The sequence below is a fragment of the Phyllobates terribilis genome, unplaced genomic scaffold, assembly GCF_046119375.1.
Source record: "Phyllobates terribilis strain yellow unplaced genomic scaffold, ASM4611937v1 Scaffold_2__4_contigs__length_985480577, whole genome shotgun sequence".
NCBI lineage: Eukaryota > Metazoa > Chordata > Amphibia > Anura > Dendrobatidae > Phyllobates > Phyllobates terribilis.
Genome location: NW_027362762.1, coordinates 847,564,677 through 847,584,026, shown reverse-complemented (window position 1 = coordinate 847,584,026; position 19,350 = coordinate 847,564,677). Strand labels below are relative to the sequence as shown.

At 41.6% G+C, this 19,350-nt stretch overlaps 1 protein-coding gene across 2 annotated transcripts in view; it reads right to left on the bottom strand.

Annotated features, from left to right (window-relative positions):
* The window catches only part of LOC141232979 (solute carrier family 13 member 2-like), a 145,060-nt gene that overhangs the window by 108,471 nt on the left and 17,239 nt on the right, over positions 1-19,350 (bottom strand). The window lies entirely within an intron of this gene.

The following is a 19,350-nucleotide window of genomic DNA, read 5'->3' as shown; positions in this document are numbered from 1 at the left end:
AGAATCTGCATCCTCAAGATGCCCATACTGTTAACAGTTGTGACAGAGCACAAAGTCGCTGGTTCCGTGACTTACCCCAGCAGGCAGTGGGTGTCCCTTCTGTCTGCGACCTGCTGTAGGCCAGCACCAAGCAGGGGACGTCGGCAGTGCAATGACATCGCTGCATCGTGCCACCACTGCGAGAATGGATAGAAGAGGAGACAGACGCTGCGGAGGATGATGTGTCTGGATTAGGTGAGTATAGGGAATTCTTTTTATTTTTGGGTGACTGTGGGGGACCATCACACTACATTTGGTGCTGTAAGATGGACCATCATAGTATATAAGGGGCTGTGAGGTGGACCACCATACTATATAGTGTACTGTACGGGGGAACATTATACTACATAGGGGGCTGTTGGGGGTACCATCATAATATATAAGGAGCTGTGGGGTTTACCATCATACTATATGGAGGAGGTGTTGGGTGGATCATCATACTATATGGGGGCCTGTGAGGTGGACCATCATACTATAGAAGGGGCTGTGATGTGGACCATCATACTATATAGGGGCTATGAGGTGAAACATAATAATATATGGGAGGCTGTTGTGGGTACCATCATACTATATAGGGGCTGTGAGGTGTACTATCATAATATATAAGGAGTCGTGTGGTTTACCACCATACTATATAGAGGGGTGTTGGGTTTACCATCATACTATTTAGGGGATTGTTGGAGGGACCATCATACTATATGGGGGCCTGTGAGGTGGACTATCATACTATAGAGGAAGCTGAGATGTGGACCATCATACCATATAGGGGGCTATGAGGTGAAGCATCATAATATATGGGAGGCTGTTGTGGGTTCCATCATACTATATAGGGGCTGTGAGGTGGACCATCATACTATATCTGGGATTTTGAGGGGACCATCATACTATATAGGGGGCTGTTGGAGGGACTATCACACTATATAGGGGCTGAGAGGGGACTGTCATACAGTATTTGGGCTATGGGGGTCTTCAAAGTATATGGGGGATCTATCATACTGTGTGGGGTAACTGTGGGGAAGATCATCTTATTGTTTAGGGTGGTTGTGGTGGATATCATACTGTGTGGGGTGGCTGTGGTGGACATTATACTGTATGGGATGGTTATGGGGGACATCTAACTGTATGGGGGCTGTGGGGTCCACATACTGTACGGGGGGCTTGTGAGGTGGACATCATACTGTGTGGGGGTCTGTAGTGCCTCTCATATTGTATATTGGGGGCTGTGGTGGATGCCATATTGTATGGGAGGCTGTGGTGACAATCTTACTGTGCAGGGTGCTGTGGGACATCATACTTTGTGTAAGGTTTGTGGGGCAATCATGCTGTGTGGGGGCATAATACTCTATGGGGGTCATGAAAGGGGTATCATATTGAGTGAAACCACTTAGGGGCTTCAGTAGGAGCCAAGTAACTGTCTAAGTGCTGAAATACATTTCCTTCACCGTTTCTTAAAATGTCGGGAGATACTGTATGCTCTTCTTTGACTGTCACGTGATAGAACTTTTTCTATGGGGCGCCTGTTATTTCTATGTACAGTCATGGCCAAAAGTTTTGAGAATGACACCAAATTATATTTTCACATGATCTGCTGGCCTTCTGGTTTTTATTAGTGTTTGTCTGATGTTTATATCACATACAGAAATATAATTGCAATCATATTATGAGTACCAATAGGTTATATTGACAGTTAGAATGAGTTAATGCAGCAAGTCAATATTTGCAGTGTTGCCCCTTCTTCTTCAAGACCTCTGTAATTCTCCCTGGCATGCTCTCAATCAACTTTTGGACCAAATCCTGACTGATAGCAGTCCATTCTTGCATAATCAATGCTTGCATTTTGCCAGAATTTGTTGGTTTTTGTTTGTCCACCCGTCTCTTGATGATTGACCACAAGTTCTCAATGGGATTAAGATCTGGGGAGTTTCCAGGCCATGGACCCAAAATCTCTATGTTTTGTTCCATGAGCCATTTAGTTATCACCTTTGCTTTATGGCAAGGTGCTCCATCATGCTGGAAAAGGCATTGTTGGGCGCCAAACTGCTCTTGGACGGTTGGGAGAAGTTGCTCTTGGAGGACATTCTGGTACCATTCTTTATTCATGGCTATGTTTTTAGGCAAGACTGTGAGTGAGCCGATTCCCTTGGCTGAGAAGCAACCCCACACATGAATGGTTTCAGGATGCTTTACAGTTGGCATGAGACAAGACTGGTGGTAGCGCTCACCTCTTCTTCTCCGAATAAGCTGTTTTCCAGATGTCCCAAACAATCGAAAAGGGGATTCATCAGAGAAAATGACTTTGCGCCAGTCCTCAGCAGTCCACTCCCTGTACCTTTTGCAGAATATCAGTCGGTCCCTGATGTTTTTTCTGGAGAGAAGTGGCTTCTTTGCTGCCCTCCTTGAAACCAGCCCTTGCTCAAAAAGTCTCCGCCTCACAGTGCATGCAGAAGCACTCACACCAGCCTGCTGCCATTCCTGAGCAAGCTCGGCACTGCTGGTAGTCCGATCCCGCAGCTGAAACAATTTTAAGATACGGTCCTGGCGCTTGCTGGTCTTTCTTGGGCGCCCTGGAGCCTTTTTGACAACAATGGAAGCTCTCTCCTTGAAGTTCTTGATGATGCGATAGATTGTTGACTGAGGTGTAATCTTTGTAGCTGCGATACTATTCCCTGTTAGGCCATTTTTGTGCAGTGCAATGATGGCTGCACGTGTTTCTTTAGAGATAACCATGGTTAACTGAAGAGAAACAATGATACCAAGAACCAGCCTCCTTTTAAAGTGTCCAGTGATGTCATTCTTACTTAATCATGACTGATTGATCGCCAGCCCTGTCCTCATCAACACCCACACCTGTGTTAATGGATCAATCACTAAAACGATGTTAGCTGCTCCTTTTAAGGCAGGACTGCAATGATGTTGAAATGTGTTTTGGGGGTTAAAGTTCATTTTCTGGGCAAATATTGACTTTAGAAGTACAGTAATTGCTGTTAAGCTGATCACTCTTTGACATTCAGGAGTATATGCAAATTGCCATTACAAAAAATGAAGCAGTAAACTTTGGAAAAATTACTATTTGTCTCATTCTCAATACTTTTGGCCATGACTGTACGCTCCTGCTCAGGAGCGTTATTACAATAAAGAGGCACTGAGGGTCATTATTATAACGAGTCATAATGGGGGGATTGTTATCATTTTAGGGGAAGCTAGGAGTCATTATTATTAATATAAGAAAGCACATGGGAAATTTTTAAGGAGATACAGGGGAATTCTTATAAGGTGTCACAAGTTGTGTTTTTTGTAGCAGTGGTAGAATGTGAGGAGGATCCTGGAAAATCAGTAAAGTGAAGATGTTGTCTGTATGTTACATTTTGTAGGGATAAGTTATGGATGGAAGTAGAGGTCACGGTGGTCTGGACCGAATTCAAAGGAAAAGGGAAAATGAATGACAACAAACAGCGAGAACGTCACTGGAGAGAACCTGCAAAATGTACCACTGCGGAGCACTGGTGTAAAACTAATATTACCATTATATGGTCACTGTATGGTGGTAATATCAGTCATAGTACAGTGTTTTTGGCTAAAGTAGTTGCCCAAGCTTGATGTTTTGATTGCCTGTTATTGCATTTTATTTCAATGTTGCGGCGACGAAAAAAACATAATTCTGCCGTTTTGATTTTTTTCTCGTTACGCCATTTACCAATCGCATTAATTCTTTTTATATTTTGATAGATCGGGCGATTCTGAACGTGGCAATACCAAATATGTGTATATTTGATTTTTTTTGTTAGTGTTTTATTTTAAATGGAGTGAAAGGGAGGTGATTTGATCTTTTATATTTTTTCAATTTTTTCAATTTTTTTAAAAACCTTTTTTTTTACTTCTCACTGGCTTCAATAGTCTCCATGGGAGACTAGGAGCTGCGATCATCTGATAGCCTGTGCTGCAGACAGCAAGGCGGCGCTCATAGCATCCTGGCAATGACAACCACAGGGGTCTCCAGCAGACCCCGGGTTGTTATGCCAATCCATCGGCGACCCGTGGTCATGTGACATGGGTGCCGATGGGCAGGATTAGTGACGCGCTTCCGGCGCGTGCATGTTAAATGCCACTGTCAGAGTTTGACAGCGGCGTTTAACATGTGCGCACCTGTTAATCATCTCTAATTGCCAAGTACATTTTCTATTAAATGCTGAATGGTTTCAAAGAAATATATACCTGGCTTCAATTGTGGTTTGGGCAGTATGAATCAGATGACAGGTTCCCTTTAAGCTGATGTATATATCTCTCAATATAAAGTCAGAGATGCGGTCCACCACTGGCAAATTTATCACCTCACCTTATAAACGATATACCTCTAAGCAACAGAAAAACTTTGTGTTTAAACAGTATGTCAACATGTAGTCCATAATACACAGAACAACCCTGAACCTTGCGAAAAAGTGTACAGAATGCAAAGTTCAAAGACTTTATCTTTTACGTAAAGAATAGCCCAATTTAGTATACCTGATCAGCAATAACAACTAAAGGTTGCAGACTGTCCCTGACATAAGGAAAAGTCATGTAAAATATTACCTAAAGCAAAACATGTATAATGGTATCAGTATATAAATAGGTAAGGCACAAGTAGACATCACAGAAAAAAAGGCCAAATTTACCAAAACCTGGTTACAACACTAATACACTGCAGGATTCAGACAGGACCCTTATCCATGTGCATCTACAATACTAAGTAGTCACCTCTCATAGAGCAGTATACGTATGAGAGTGGTTGTTCATCAGTATTTTGCACTTGTACCACCTCAACTTTTTATTACAGGGGCCTACTGTATCCTATAGTGCATTAATATTGTGACCAGGTATTAGTTTAACTGCTGTTTTTTCTATGATATTTATTGGATTTAAGTCTTTTTTAGTGAATTGCTTTTATTTTTAGTGTAGGAACTAGCAGCAGAATGAGGACCTGTTACATGGGTTGTGAGCGTGCATATTTTGTCCAAAATATCGACTAGTGCCTCATGTACAATGGCATGTAAAAGTTTGGGCACTCCTGGTGAAAATTACTGTTATTGTGATCATTTGATCATTGTGGCCAAAGAGTTCTATTTTAACATCATCGGTCCATAGGACTTGATTCCAAAATGCATCAGGCTTGTTTAGATGGTCTTTTGCATACTTCTGATGCTGAATTTTATGCTGAGGACGCAGGAGAGGTTTTCTTCTGATGACTCTTCCATAAAGGCCATATTTGTGCAGGTGTCTCTGAACAGTAGAACAATGTACAACAACTCCAGAATCTGCTAAATCTCTCTGAAGGTCTTTTGCAGTCAAGCGGGGGTTCTGATTTGCCGCTCTAGCAATCCTACGAGCAGTTCTCACTGAAATTTTGCTTGGTCTTCCAGACCTTATCTTGACCTCCACTGTTCCTGTTAACTGACATTTCTTAATTACATTTCAAACTGAGGAAAGGGCAACTTGAAAACGCTTTGGTATCTTCTTATAGCCTTCTCCTGCTTTGTGGGCCTCCACCATTTTCATTTTCAGAGTGCTACGGAGCTGCTTAGAAGAACCCATGGCTGCAGTTTTTTGGCACAAGGTTACAGGAGGCTGGGTTTTTATAAAGCTGGGAAATTTGCATCACTTGGCCTTTCCTAATGATGATAGTGAACAAACCATAACCCTAAGGCTAATTAAGGTCTGAAGCCTTGGTCAAAGTTAGCTGAGCACACAAATCTCCAAGGGTGCCAAAACTTTTGCATCGGCCCATTTTCCTTTTTTGTAATTTTTAAAATGTAAAAAATGACAACATATGTTTTTTTTGCCTAAAATACAAAGGAAATGTGTCATCTTTAACTTTAGGCCTTTTAGAGATCATTTCATCTTCAACTTGCGTAACTGTTCACAATAACAGTAATTTTGTCCAGGTGTACCCAAACTTGTACATGCCACTGTATTTCTTCAACTTTGCAAGATGCAACCAGGCCATGCAATGTAGGAGGTGGTAATAGGGTATTGGACCTTGTGGGGTGATCTTATACACTGAATTTGCCACCAGATTTAATAGTATTGGCATCACCAATACGCTGTAAGCTGGCATGGTGCACTGCACGTATCTGTGTGACTGGCGCCCTACAGAAGCTGTGTGCATCTATTATAGTAAGCACTTTGTCAGTATTCCGGGTTTTCTAGGTAACCTTGTGAATGATTTTGCCCTTTGTTAAGATGGAGTTTGCTGTTTTTGTATGCCCTACTTCCTGTTCGTTTGTTTAAAACCCGGCTCAGGTGCTGGCTTCCTTGCTGGGGTATTCTGCTTCTGCTTCCCTTCAGTCAAGCTGCCTTGTCCTACTATTATCTCCCAGATCTCTTGTGTATTTACCAGGTTAATCTTCATGCCCATGGCTCTGGACATTCTCTGCCTATGTAAGCTACACTCACTGTGTTATCATTAACCTGTTGACTTTGGAATTTAACCCTTGCCTCACTCCACCCGGTAAGAACTGTGTTTCTGAACTGTGTTGTTGTTTAACCCTTCGTTCACTCCCTCCGGTGAGGGCTGCTGGAACTATTTACTGGAATATTACTTAAATGTGAACTTGTTTCTGGACTTCCCTGAATCTACGCCTCATCTAGGATGAACTTGTGAACTTGTTCTTGGACTTCCCTGTGGCCACGTCACCAGTCTGTTAGACTTTCCTTTTGATCACATTTGTGTGAGGACTCCGTCGTAAGAACATTGCAGACTTTGCTATATAGGTTCCAAAGACTTAATATCTCTGGACTTATTTCATTGTATGTCACTACGGGTTATCTGTATATTGTTTTTGGGTGTTATTGCTGTTGCACAAATACATTATTTGCATTAAAGAAACCCGTCTCTGCTTGTTCATTGCCCCACGCTATCAGAATCCTCGAGTTCCTACAATAGTATTACAGGATACTCCAGCCAAAAAGAGGATTCTGCTGGGGCAATGACGGAGACACGGGCAGACAAGGTGTTCACCATAATTAACTCCTTGCAGCAGGAGATAGAGGTTTTACACAATAAGATTAGAGACATGGCATCCCAGGTTGACCACAACGCACAGGTGTTTGGTCAGGCTCTCCAAGATCTACGTACTAAGTTAGAAGTCCAGGAGGCCTTACCTACTGAGCCTACATCATCCACTAGTATGCCCAAAATGCCTCCATTCCGGTTTAATGGTGACCGAAGTCAATTCCGTGGGTTTGTTAACCAATGTATATTATTCTTTGATGTACATGCCTCCTATTACCGGTCTGATAGATCTAAGGTTCTATGTATTATCATGTTGTTGACATCACGGGCACTGGCTTGGGCAAATCCTATGGTTGAAAGTCATGATACCCGTCTAAATAATTTGGATGATTTTCTGACAGCCATGGCACAAATGTTCGACGATCCCAACCGCCGTGCTACCGCTGAATCTGCCTTGCTTTCCTTACGCCAGGGGAAACGTTCAGTCATAGAATATGTTACTGAATTTAAAAGGTTAGTGGTGGACACCAACTGGGATAACAATGCTTTATTGCCAATCTTTAGAAAGGGTTTGTCCAGAGCAATCAAGGATGAGCTAGCTCGTTCAGAGTCTCCACAGGAGTTTGAGTTGTTTTTACAACACTGTGTACGTATTGATATCCGTCTAACTGAACGCAGACAAGAAAAATGGGCAGCTGTAAATCGCATCACTAATTTCTCTCTTCCGTCTAGGGAAATCACAGGCAAAAACTTGCGGGAGGCCGAGGAGGTGCCTATGCAGGTGGACTCGCTACAAAAACGTGAGAGTAATGAACGCCGCAAATACCGTCTCCGTGAGCGCTTATGTTTTTATTGTGGCCAATCAGACCATTTCCTTATGAATTGTCCTAAATGTCCCAGGCGACCCAACAAGGTGTTGGCGGTAGTAGGGGATTATGATAACACTGACGCTGAGTCTGAAGTTTCGGAGACCAGTCTACATCTAGATGCTGTTTTTCCCCCTATATTGATGCCGACTTCCCCTAAAGACCAAGGGGAGAAATATTCACATTGTTCTCTTCCTATTCAGATTCAGTGGGAGGGACAGTGGATATCAAGTTCTGCCATGATAAACTCTGGAGCAGGTGGGAATTTCATGGATTCTTCTTTTGCCAGGGAACATGGTATAAAGACGCAACTAAGAGCTTCACCAGTCACTATGGAAACGGTGGATGGTTCCCCATTAGTTTCTGGACCAGTAGATCGGGAGACAGTGCTTCTGGAGTGTAAGATGGGACCAGACCATCAAGAAACACTTTCATTCATGTTAATATCTTCTCCTCATTTTCCTGTAATTCTAGGAATTCCCTGGTTACGGTCACAAAATCCAAGCATCAATTGGGAAACCAAGGAGATATCCTTCCTCCCGAAGTGTAGTCCTACCATCAGTCCAACGGTAGCGGTTCCAGTCACCCAGAATTTGGAAGAGGCAATACAGGTACCCACTCTCCCTCTGGTTTACCAGGAATTCTCGGACGTTTGTGACAAGAGGAAGGCAGATCAACTTCCTCCACATAGACCGTATGATTGCCCCATAGAATTGCTTCCTGGGGCAGCGATTCCTTTCGGCCATGTTTACCCGCTGGCGGCTCCGGAATTAAAATCATTACGAGAATATATAGATGAGAATTTAGCCAAGGGGTTTATCCGACCATCTTCTTCACCAGCGGGAGCCCCTATATTCTTTGTAAAGAAGAAGGATGGGACTCTAAGACCCTGCATTGACTACCGGGAGTTAAATAAGGTAACCATTCGTAACAGGTACCCGTTGCCGCTAATTCCGGAATTGTTGGAAAGAGTTCGCCAGGCCAAAGTATTTACCAAATTAGATCTTCGCGGGGCATATAATCTACTTCGTATACGTCCCGGAGACGAATGGAAGACAGCTTTTAGATGCCGGTATGGACATTATGAATATTTGGTGATGCCATTCGGACTCTGTAACGCTCCTGCTGCTTTTCAATATTTAGCCAACGATATTTTCAGGGATTTATTGGACCAATATGTGGTAATTTACCTGGATGACATTTTGATCTTCTCTGATTCCTTACAGGAACATCGGGAACATGTTAAGACCGTGCTTAGACGTTTGAGAGATAATCATTTGTACATCAAACTCGAAAAGTGTGAATTTCATTGCTCTGAAATCCAATTTTTAGGCTATATTATTTCTCCTCAGGGATTGAATATGGAATCTAGCAAGATCCAGGCAATCTTAGACTGGCCGGTACCTGGAAACATTAAAGAGGTACAACGATTCATTGGTTTCGCTAACTTTTATAGACGTTTCATCCGAAATTTCTCAGAAGTTGTCCATCCCATCACTCTCCTCACCAAGAAGGGGAAGAAGTTTGTATGGTCTTCGCAAGCTCAGGGAGCCTTTGATCGCCTCAAGGTTTGTTTTACCACGGCTCTGATATTGATGCATCCGGATCCTGCACTGCCTTTCATCGTGGAGGTGGACGCTTCTGACTGTGCATTGGGAGCTATCCTCTCACAACGTACCGGAGACAAAGGTTTGCTGCACCCGTGTGCCTTCTTTTCTCGTAGATTATCTTCTGCTGAACTGAACTATGATATTGCAGATAAGGAACTTTTGGCAATTATTTCCGCCTTTAAGGAATGGAGACACCATTTGCAGGGAGCAACTCAACAGGTAGTAGTACTCACGGATCATCGTAATTTGGAATTCCTTAAGTCTGCCAGGTGTCTTTCTCCTCGACAAGCTAGGTGGAGTTTGTTCTTGAACCAGTTTAATTTTATTATTTCGTACCGCCCAGGTTCACGTAATGGGAAAGCTGACGCATTATCCCGAATCCATACGGTGGACTCCGTGCCTGGGACCCCGTCTAAGACCATCTTGTCTGATGCCAATTTCGTAGGAGTGCTCCAGGACCGGGACTTGTGGCAGGAGATCAAGCTGGCCTATGACGGTGACGTATTTCTTGCTGCTCCACCTGACAACGTGAATCTTGTCCTTCGGAATGGTGTGTGGCTTAGAGACCGATGTATTTATGTCCCGGAGGCTGTGAGACTTCGAATTCTCAAATTGGTCCATGACTCTGTATTGGCTGGTCATAGGGGGGTACAGAAGACGCAGGAATTTTTAAGTCGTTTTTTTTGGTGGCCTACCTGTTTGAAAGATGTGAATGACTATGTCCGCTCTTGTGAGGTTTGTGCCCGGTACAAAGTTCCTCGCGTGTCACCTACTGGTCTTCTTAAACCGCTACCTGTACCGTCTCGCCCTTGGGGGTCTATTTCGATGGACTTTATTGTGGAGTTACCCACCTCTGGCGGTAAAAATACTATTTTGGTGGTAGTAGATCGTTTAACGAAGGCTGCTCATTTCATTCCGTGTACTGGTCTTCCCTCAGCTACAGAGACAGTGGATCTGGTTATCCAGAACGTTTTCCGGCTGCATGGGGTACCAGATGAGATCATTTCTGACCGGGGAATACAATTTACCTCTAGATTCTGGAAAGGATTTTGTTCTGCGCTCCACATTAATGTTTGCTTGTCTTCCGCATACCATCCTCAGACCAACGGACAGACCGAACGGACAAATCAAACCTTGGAGCAATATCTACGCTGTTACGTCAGTCATTTGCAGGACGATTGGCTGAAGCTACTTCCTTTAGCGGAATTTTCATACAACAACTCTCAGAGCAGTTCTACGAAGGTAACGCCTTTTTTTGCCAATCTGGGATATCATCCAAATATTTTGCCTAGGTCTCCGGTTGCTATTTCGGTACCGGCGGTTGAAGATAGAGTGGCGGTGTTGAAACGTAATCTGGAAGTTTTGAAGGACACCCTGACCGTAGCACAGGAGCGTTACAAGAAGTCAGCCGATAGGTTCCGGAAACCGGCACCTATGTATAAGGTAGGAGACGCGGTTTGGTTGTCTACCAAGAATCTAAGATTGGGTGTTCCTTCGCAGAAACTGGGACAGAAATTCATCGGTCCATTCAAGATCACTGGGATTGTGAGCTCTGTTGCCTGTCGGCTGAAGCTACCACGGACTTTAAAGGTACACCCAGTATTTCATGTTTCTTTATTAAAACCGGTCTCTCCTAACACGTTTCAGGGACGTATCGTATCTCCCCCTCCACCAGTGTTGGTTGATGGTGAAGAGCAATTTATGGTACAGGATATTGTTGATTCGAGACTTCATAGGAACCGGCTTCAGTATCTAGTCAGATGGCAAGGTTACTCTCCCGAAAACGATTCTTGGGAACCAGTAAGTAACATCAATGCTCCCCTGAAGGTCGCTCAGTTTCATCAGAGATACCCGGACAAGCCTGGTCCTGGACCGTCCGGAGGCCGTCTTTAGGGGGGGAGTAATGTCAGTATTCCGGGTTTTCTAGGTAACCTTGTGAATGATTTTGCCCTTTGTTAAGATGGAGTTTGCTGTTTTTGTATGCCCTACTTCCTGTTCGTTTGTTTAAAACCCGGCTCAGGTGCTGGCTTCCTTGCTGGGGTATTCTGCTTCTGCTTCCCTTCAGTCAAGCTGCCTTGTCCTACTATTATCTCCCAGATCTCTTGTGTATTTACCAGGTTAATCTTCATGCCCCTGGCTCTGGACATTCTCTGCCTATGTAAGCTACACTCACTGTGTTATCATTAACCTGTTGACTTTGGAATTTAACCCTTGCCTCACTCCACCCGGTAAGAACTGTGTTTCTGAACTGTGTTGTTGTTTAACCCTTCGTTCACTCCCTCCGGTGAGGGCTGCTGGAACTATTTATTGGAATATTACTTAAATGTGAACTTGTTTCTGGACTTCCCTGAATCTACGCCTCATCTAGGATGAACTTGTTCTTGGACTTCCCTGTGGCCACGTCACCAGTCTGTTAGACTTTCCTTTTGATCACATTTGTGTGAGGACTCTGTCGTAAGAACATTGTAGACTTTGCTATATAGGTTCCAAAGACTTAATATCGCTGGACTTATTTCATTGTATGTCACTACGGGTTATCTGTATATTGTTTTTGGGTGTTATCGCTGTTGCACAAATACATTATTTGCATTAAAGAAACCCGTCTCTGCTTGCTCATTGCCCCACGCTATCAGAATCCTCGAGTTCCTACAATAGTATTACACACTTGTGCCTCCCCCCATCTTTTATTGTCAAGGCCTGTCGCATCCTGCAGTATTTTAGTATTGTGTTCAAGTATTGGTAAGTACAAACTTTTTTTCTGTGATGTTTTTTGGAGTTAATATCCTTTTCAGTCAGCTGAACCACAGGTAACCCACGCATTCCCTTCTTACCTAAGCTTGTATGTACAATGCTCAGCATAAATGAGTACCCCTCCTTTGAAAAGTTAGATTTTAATCAATATCTCACTGAATAAAAGGACATTTTCCAAAATTTTTACAAGACATAGAACATTTTTTCTTTAAAATTCTTTTTATTAGGAGATTTTTACAGTAACAGGGAACAAGGGGTCAGGAAAGGGATGCATGGAAAGGAAAGGCAACCGAATAAAGGAAAAGAGAAAATGGGGTAGGGAGAAAGATTAGAGAAGAAGAGAGAAAAAAAAAGGAAATGAAGAAGATCATCTTAACATAATTGCACCACAACGTTAACATACCAAGTGCAAAAACAACATAGAATGAAGTATAGATTAAAAGAATTCTTGCAAAGAAATAAAACATCATATAAAGAGGCTTCTTGTTGGCAGTGAATAATTCAGGATGCTCTCAAAGCGTGTTAACAACAGAACAAAGCTTTAATTAGCTATAAACAGGTACAGATATGATAGGCTTTGTGGAATCAGGAATATACATATCTTAAGTGTCTCTGTGCAGCATCAGCAGACTGCTTCTCCTCTCATGCACAGACACAGGAAACTGAACACAGTCACATGGTCTTTTCTGTGTGTGAGCCTCAGGGAGTTGTTTTGTTTTTTTTTAACTTTACAGACAATACACAAACCTAGCAATAGAACATTTACATACACAGGAATGGAGTTGTTGCACAAAACATATTCCAGCACCCCCACTCAGCAACTACTTATCCTGTTAGTCCCATTGCGGTTCTGAAGTCCTCAAACTTGGCTCTTGGCAATGGTTTTGTCATACCATCAGCTAACATCTTGTCAGAATCGCAATAAACAAACTCTAGTACACCACGTTTTACTAAGTCACGTAAGTGGTGATGTTTAACGTCGATGTGTTTAGTCCTTGCACTAATCTTCTCACTGCTTGCAAGTTTAATACATCCTTGGTTGTTCTCATAGATAACTGTTGGCTGAGCTAGTGGCTTGCCGAAATCTTCCAAAAGTTGTTTCAACCAAATAACTTCTTGACTTGCATAAGCAGCTGATACACATTCTGCTTCTGTAGAAGACAATGCGACTGACACTTGTTTTCTGCTGGACCAAGAAATTTAATTTTTTCCTAACTTGAACAAGTAGCCACTTGTTGATTTTCGATCACTTGTATCTCCAGCCCAATCTGCATCCACATAACCTCTGAGAGTGAGATCTCCTGATGCAGAAATCTTAAGATTTACCCTTTAAGTTTCCTTAAGATATTGTAGAATTCTCTTAGTTGTGTTCCAGTCCCTTTGGCGGGGCTTGCTTACACGTCAGCAGAGAATTCCAACTGCGGCTGTAATATCTGGACGAGTTGTGGTTGCTATATAAGCTATAGAAGCTCCCCCACTGCTTGTTTGTAACTCTCATTGGTGGGTAGCAGATCTTCTTCTCCTTCCAACTTTAGGATGGATCCATTGGTGTTGACGCACATTTGGCTTCTGACAGTCCAAATTGGTTCAGGATTGCGGACATTTTAGAACTTTGATTGAGAAGAAAACTCCCATCTTCCTCTCTCTGGATTTGGATTCCCAAATAATACGTCACATTTCCAAGCTCCTTGGTCTCAAAGTGCTGGTTGAGAATTTCACCTAGCTTTGTAATTTCCTTTTCATCTCGAAGAGACACGATTACATCGTCTACATATAGGAGAACATACATCCACTCCTTTGCTACAATTTTCATATACAAACATGGATCAGCTGGAGACCCTTTAAATCCTTTATCCATCAAAACTTTGTTCATTTTTGAGTTCCATGCTCTTGCCAATTGCTTAAGTCCATAGAGAGATTTTTGCATTCTACAAACAAGGTGCTCTTCACCCTTTTTAATATATCCCTCGGGTTGGCTCATGTACAACTCTTCTACAATATCACCATGTAGGAAGGCTGTTTTAATGTCAAAATGTCTCACTGTCATCTGTTGAACTGCAGCTACGGACATTAAAGTTCTAAATGTGGTTTGTTTCGCAACTGGAGAAAGTGTAGCATCATAATCTTCACCATATTTTTGCGAGTACCCTTTTGCAACCAATCTTGCCTTAAACCGGTGAACTTCACCTTCGGAGTCATATTTGTTTTTGAAGAACCACTTATATCCGATAGCTCTTTTTCCTTGTGGTAGCCCGGTAAGTTCCCATGTCTGGAGTTAGTGAAGGAACTCCATCTCTTCATTTGCGGCATTTATCCACTTCTGCTTCTCGTGGACAGGCAGTTTTTGCATCTCTTGCCATGACTGTGGCTCTGGCTCAGGAAGTGTTCTGACCATATAAGAAAGGTGTCTAGCTGGGATACCTTTGTTTGGTCTTTCTGATCTCCTGACTGGAGGTTGACTAGGTTCTTCTGTTTCTTTCTTGCTGGCTTCAGAGCTTATCCAGACTTCAGTGTTTTCTTTTTCAGTGTCTGGCTTTGGTGATTGAGATTCTTGTTCTTGTTTCTTGGCTTGAATGCCTGGTGTAACTTCATGGAATTTGAGTGAAACTGAGTTCTTATCAATCACTACGTCTCTGCTGATTGTTACTGTGTTGGTCTCTGGGTGCAAGATTCTGTATCCCTTTTGAGTTTCGCTATAGCCCACCAGGACTCTGCTTTGCATGTAATTCCCACTTGGAACATTTTTCTTTGGGAACATACACAAACGTTTTGCTTCCAAATATCCTTAGGTGCTTCAGGTTAGGCTTCTCACAGTTCCATAGCTCATATGGAGTTTTATTTGTGGTTTTACCTGGCAGTCTGTTTTGAAAATTGCAAACTGTCGTGATGGTTTCTCCCCAATACGTTGTAGGTAGATTTGCATCAAACAACATACTTCTTTCACTTTCACAGAGAGTGCGGTTCTTTCTCTCTGCAATGCCATTCTGTTCTGGGTTGTATGGGATGGTAGTCTGGAACATGATTCCATTCTTTTTCAAAATGGTTTGCACCTTACTATTTGCATATTCAGTCCCATTATCTGCACACAGGGCTTTTGGCATTCTTCCAAATTTGTTAAATACTATGGCAAGATATTCTTCAAGTTTCTGTGGAACTTCATCCTTACTGTGAAGCAGGTAGGTGACTGAATATCTGGAGTAGTCATCAATAAATGTGAGAAAATGTCTCTTCTTGCTGGGAGTTTGAACACTCATTGGCCCGCAAACATCTGTGTGTATCAAATACAGTGGCTGTGCAGATCTAGTGGTGCTTACCTTAAGAAAGGATTTTCTGGACATTTTCCCTTTAAGACAGCTTGTGCACTTCACCATTTGACTACATTGCTTGATTTCCACACCATTTTCAAGTGGACCTAGCTTCCTTATTGCTTCTGGGTCTCTGTGCCCAAGACGTCTATGCCATATATGGATACAGTTCCTATGCAGATCTTGTCTTGCACTGTACACTCTTTCTTTGTATTTTAGCTGATAAAGTTCATTTTGGATTTTTCCTTCTGCAAGAGTGTGACCCTTCTTTGATATAATGCAGCTGTTGTATTTAAAAGTAACTACATTCCCTTTTTGCATAAGCTTCTTTACTGACAGAAGATTGCTTCTTTACTGACAGAAGACTGGGAACATAGAGAACATCCTTTACTGGGAACTTTCTGCTTTGTGCTGAGGAAACTGGACAGTGGAGGTAGCCGTCTCCTACTCCTTCTGAAGTCATATAATGACTATTAGCTAAGATGACCTTTTCTGACTTGCTTTCATAAAGGTCAGTGAAGAAATCCTTGTTATTCGTCATATGGCTGCTAGCACCAGAGTCTATACACGACATATGCTTTGCAGATGAGCCTGTACTGGTATTAAAGGCAGTTTCAACACATGCAGACTTTTCCTCTACAGCTGTTTTCACCTTTTGATCACTGTTCTGCTTTTTAAGCTGACTCATTCTTGCTTTCCAAATTCTGCAGTCTGCTTTAAGGTGGCCGGGCTTTCTACAGACAAAACATTCACGAGTTTCCCTTAGATTGCTCTTATTTTTAGGAAAGTCCTGTGTCTTTAATGCTGTTTCTGCTCTAGATTCATTACTGCTGCTTACGTTGTGTGTTTTTTGCTTGAATTCATCTACAAGCTTGCCTTTGACATATTCTAGTGTGAGCTCATCATCTGGCCGTGCATCTAGTGCAGTGACAAGTGTGTCATAACTTTCTGGAATACCACTTAATAGTAGTGGAGCAACATGAAAGTCTTTAATTTCTTTTCCAATGCCCCTGAGATGCTCCACAATCTCTAGGGTGTTTCTTATATAGTCCTGCATATTCTGCCATCACTTAGCTTAGACTGATACAGTTTTCTCATGAGATAAAGCTTATTGCTGAGATTTGATCTTTCATGCACTTTCTGTAATTCATCCCACATCTCTTTTGCAGTTGCACATTTGCATATATGCACAATCTGATCATCATCTACACTGAGGGAGACAGTGCTTTGTGCTTTCTGATCCTTCTCTAGCCAATCATCTGGTAATGGATGAGGCACTTGTTCCTGCGTATATTTCCACGTACCTTCTTTTATGAGCAGCATTTTCACCTTAAATTTCCAAGATTGATAATCCTGATTGGTAAGAATTTGCACTGAGAACTTGCAGTGATCCCTGCGTGTGGACATCTTCTCTTTTGCTCTGTGCTGCTTTTGCTTTGGACTTCTGTTGCTATTTTACTCTTCTGTGTCACTCCTGGGGCTCTGTGTCACGCTGGGCCCATAACCTGTTGGCAGCGGATCATTCAGGATACAGTACTCTCAAAGCGTGTTGACAACAGAACAAAGCTTTAATTAGCTATAAACAGGTACGGATATGACAGGCTTTGTGGAATCAGGAATATACATATCTTAAGTGTCTATGTGCAGCATCAGCAGACTGCTTCTCCTCTCATGCACAGACACAGGAAACTGAACACAGTCACATGGTCTTTTCTGTGTGTGAGCATCTGGGATTTTTTTTTTTTTTAACTTTATAGACAATACACAAACCTAGCAATAGAACATTTACATACACAGGAATGGAGTTGCTGCACTAAACATATTCCAACACTTCTCTTGCTTGGAGGAAAAATTGCGTTCCAAGAAGACCATTTGGAATTATATTTAGAGAGTTATTCCTTAAAGCTAAGGAGATTTCAAAAGCGTTATGGGAGAACATAATATCAATTATGTTGGAAATAGAGGGAATATCCATCGATTTCCATTTTGACGCAATACAAGTTTTTATAACAGAAAAAATATGTAAAGAAACTTGTCTAATTTTTTGAGGGAGGTCATCTGCTTCCAGTAAAAGGAGAACCAATTTGGGAGAAATTTTTACAGGAGATTCATTGATTTTATTCAATAGTAAAGAGACATCTCTCCTAAGTATCGAAAGTTTCGGACATTTCCAGAATATGTGAAGAAGATTGCCTCTTTGACCACAATTCCTCCAGCACAAATCAGATTGATCAGGAAATTTGTTTTTAAGTCTAGCGGGAGTGTAGAACCACCAAGATAAAATTTTAAAATAATTTTCATGTAAGTTTGCGCTAATAGAAGATTTGTACACTTGTTCCACCGCTTTTTTCCATTTATCTAGGAGGAAATGATTATTTAGATCTTTTTCCCATCTCCACATACTATTCAGTTTTTCAAATGAGACATCAGAATTGAGTAGATATTCTTCCTATTCCAAATTGAGTTATTCATAGGATTCTCTAAAAGAGTAACAAGTTCTCTTGAAAGGGTCAAAGGTAAAGAGAATTTATTTCTAATATACTTCCTTAAGTCTAGAAAATTAAAAATTATAGAATTCTTCATCAGGAAGATTGTATAGGGTTTTTAATGACTGAAAGTTTATAATGCAGTCTAATTTAGGCCCCGTTATAAGTGAAAAACAGTCCAAATTGTTCCCATTTTTTACATGGGAAATTTGGTAGAGCTGTATGAAACATTGAGATAGGAAGTTTGTTGGGATTAATGTTACATTTATTAGTTTTTGAGATACTATATAGCTTTTTCCAAAGTGAGATAGTAAATTTAATCAAAGAGTGATTAGGTAAAGGAAGATATGGACCCAATAAATGGGTATTATCAATGATGATAAAGAGGAATTATTATTAGAAGCATCTTCAAGTTCCATCCAGGCAGATTTGTCGGACTCAAGGAACCAGTATCTACTTTGAAGAATGATATTAGAAGCATGGTAGGCGTAGATATTGGGTAGGCCGATTCCACCATTTTTCGTATGTTTAAACAGTGAAAGCTTTGAGATCCTAGTGGGTTTAGATTGCCATGTAAAATTGGATTCATAGAACATTTTTTAATCCATAACATGAAAGTAAGGTAAATAATATAACTTCCATTGCAAAATATTCTGTTTTATTCTAGTTGATGAAAAAGTGAATACACCCCACATCCACAACCCACATCAAAAACTACTACATCTAGCATTTAGTATGACCTTCATGATATTTATGGACAGCACAAATTCTTCTTGGTATGGAATAAGCATTGGCAACATCTTACAACATCTTTTTCCTATCTGGATGCTGGACTGAGAGTCATGTTCCACTTGTCTCTTCAAAATTTCCCATGGGTGTTTGGTTGGGTTCAAATCAGGAGAGATACCATTTTTTATACATTTTTCCTATTAATTAAAACTTCCCTAGTGGTGTAAAGTAGAGAGGTCTTTATCACTAATGTTATAGCAGAAGATGGAGTCCCTCAAGTTTAAAGGCCCCATCTATGCTATATAAGTCTGACAGTTATTTTAGGTGAAAACAACAGCTATGAATGTTCCTTCTTGTATCAATAGCGTGTCCTTGGGAGAAGATAAAGTGATTCTCCCTGGCCAGATGTTTCTTCTTGTAGCAATAATGTGTTCTTGCAGAAAGATGAAATGACCTTGCTAACTAGATAAGTCTAATTAAATATTTTAAAGCATACAGAAACTAGCTTTTTTCGCTTGTTCAGCTAAACTGTATAATCGAACCATATATGGCAAATCCGTTTCCTGCCTTTAGGGT